Raw genomic sequence first — 3,128 nt, 5'->3', positions numbered from 1 at the left:
ATAGACCAATCAGAAGGGAAAGGAGGGAATAAGGGAGAAATAGGAGCTGTGCTGGTTTAAAGGTAAACCAGCAGGGGAAATGAACTCAACTCAAAAGAGAGATTATAAGTCAGAATATCAATTTAATAAAATAATACAGTAAGTACAATTATACAGACAAACAAGTGGTTTTAACCCACAAAACCCAAATGTATAACCCAGCACCCTGGGGCATGAACAGAGTGGTGTTCTTTGGGCCCCCGGAGTCCAAAGTAAAAGAAGAGGGGGAAACCTGTTGGTGAGAGTGCTGTTGCAGTCTGGTCAAGAGTGGTGATTGCAGTCTGGTCGAGAGTGATGGTTGCAGTCTGGTTGAAAAGTGGTGGTTGCAGTCTGGTTGAAAAGTGGTGATCTGCAGTCCAGTAGAGAGTGGTGGTCTGCAGTCTTCCTCTGGATCCCACAAGTGGTTAAAAAAGTTCCAAGACTCCAAGATTATATATTCTCCAGTTTGCCCAGTACTTTCCTCAGGGCAGGGAGTTCCAACAAAAGGTGTGAGGACAAGAGCATCCTCCTATCTCACAGGCCTCTTAACACCCAGTTTATAGCCTGAGGAGTCAGGCTCTATGGGCAGATGGTGTAAATGGTTCATTGATAACAATTTCTGGGAAATGGCATAGAAGGCTATAGAATACAGAGTTTTGGGTTACACCCAATACAATGATGGACTGGTCTCAGATGTTCTAACTAGGACAAGACTCTTTTCAGTACCAACTGTGTAGTCCAAGACTCAGCAATTCAGTCCATCACACAACAACCGGTAAAGTATGAACTGGACACTGCTGCCACTTTAGGAGAAACCCTCAAGGCCATACAGCAGGTGAAAATTGGCAAGGCAGCTGGGGTTGATGGAATTCCACCCGAAGTCTGGAAACATGGGGGCCTTGCACTCCATACCAAATTTCACGAGTTTGTGGTGTGCTGTTGGGAACTAGGCCAACTACCATCAGACCTTGATGATGCAGTCATTGTCTCCTTGTATAAGAAGAAAGGAATTAAATCAGATTGCTCAAATTACCGGCGTATTACTCTGCTCTCCATTGCTGGCAAAATCCTGGCAAAAATACTCTTGAACAGACTAATACCCACTAGAGCAGAAGAACTTCTTCCTGAAAGCCAGTGTGGTTTCAGAGCCAACAGGAGTACCACAGACATGGGGTTTGTTCTCAGACAACTGCAAGAGAAGTGCAGGGAACACAAAGGTCTCTATGGAACCTTTGTCGACCTCACCAAGGCTTTGATACTGTGAGCAGAAAAGGTCTGTGGTAGATTTTGGAACATTTAGGTTGTCCCCCCAACTTCCTTCAAATGATCATCTCACTCCATGAGGATCAGCACAGCCAAGGCAGATATGGTGATGCACTTTCTGAACCCTTCCTAATAAAGAATGGTGTGAAACAAGGCTGCATTCTCCCTCCTACCCTTTTCACAGTCTTTTTCAGCAGGATGCTCCAAAGGGCCATGGCAGACCTCGAGGATCAGGACGGTATCTACATTCAATACTGTACTGATGGAAGCCTTTTTAACCTAAGGCGACTGAGGGCCCACACCAAGACCTTAAATCATCTTGTCCAGGAGCTGCTTTATGCTGATGATGCCGCCCTCGTCTCCCACACAGAAGCAGCTCTGCAGCGTTTGACATCCTGCTTTGCAGATGCTGCTGAGCTCTTTGGGCTGGGCGTCAGCTTAAAGAAGACAGAAGTTCTCTATCAACCTGCACCTCAGGAAGGCTTCCATCATCCCCATATCACCATTGGCCAATCAGAGCTCAAATTAGTCCAGCAGTTTAATTACCTAGGTAGCCTCATCTCCTCAGATGAGAAGATTGATGGGGAGATAGACAACAGGTTAGCAAAGGCATTGAGAGTTTTGGAACGCTTCATAAAAGAGTTTGGCAAAATAAACACCTGAAGAAAAGCACCAAGATCAGTGTTTACAGAGCCATAGTGCTGTCTACTCTCTTCTACGGATCTGAATCATGGGTCATCTACCGCCACCACCTGTGACTCCTCAAACGCTTCCATCAATGCTGTCTCCGCACAATCCTAAACATCCACTGGTCAGATGATGTGACCAATACATCTGTTCTAGAACAGGCAGCAGTCACAAGTGTTGAGGCCATGTTACTGAGAACACAGCTGCGCTGGGCAGGGCACGTCCCCAGGATGAAGGACCAACCACCGCCTCCCGAAGGTCCTGCTTTATGGTGAACTTGCCACCGGCTGCCGCAAGAGAGGAGCCCCGAAGAGGAGATACAAGGACTCCCTGAAACAACATCTCAGCCTTGGCCATATTGGTCATCATAACTGGTCTACTCTGGCCTCAAATCGGGAGGCCTGGAGACACACCATCTATAACGCAGCTGTCTCCTTCGAGAACACATGCAGGATCACTCTCGAGGAAAAAAGGCAACGCAGAAAGAACCGTGCCTTGCAGAATACACCATCTAAGGAGTCTTTCTGCTGTGCCTTTTGCAATCGGATATGTCTGTCACGTATTGGCCTCATAAGCCACCAGCGTGCCTGTAGCAAATGTGGATAGTACCTTCCCAAATCTTCGTTCGCGAAACCTAGCCATGATTACTAACAGGATAAGAGCCAAAGAGTGAGAAATAAAACAGTCTTAAAAACACCTTCCCCCCACCCCTCCTTCCCTCCATGTTCTCCCTCCTCCCTCTCAGCAGTGCAGGGGGACGGGAATGGGGGTTGCAGTCAGTTGTTGTTTCTGCTGCCGCTCAGAGAGAGGAGTTGGAGTCCTTCCCCTGCTCCCCTGGGGTCCCTCCCACAGGAGACAGTCCCTGATGAACCTCTCTGGTGTGAGTCCATCCCTCGGGCAGCAGCTCTTCCCAAGTGGGTCATTCCTCCATGGGGTCAGTCCCTCACGGATGAGCTGTCCTGGCGTGGGTCCCCCACAGGGGCCATGAGTCCTACCTGGGAAAAACCTGCAAACCTGCTCCAGCCTGGGCTTCCCTCTCCACGGGCCGCAGGTCCCTGCCAGGACCTTGTTCCATCTTGGGCCTCCCATGGGGTCACAGCCTCCTTTGGGCATCCACCTGCTCTGGAGTGGGCTTCTCCAGGGTCTGTAGGGGGATCTCT

This window comes from Corapipo altera, unplaced genomic scaffold (genome assembly GCF_003945725.1).
Source record: "Corapipo altera isolate COAL_440 unplaced genomic scaffold, ASM394572v1 277, whole genome shotgun sequence".
Lineage (NCBI taxonomy): Eukaryota > Metazoa > Chordata > Aves > Passeriformes > Pipridae > Corapipo > Corapipo altera.
Note: the sequence above shows the minus strand (reverse complement) of the source record.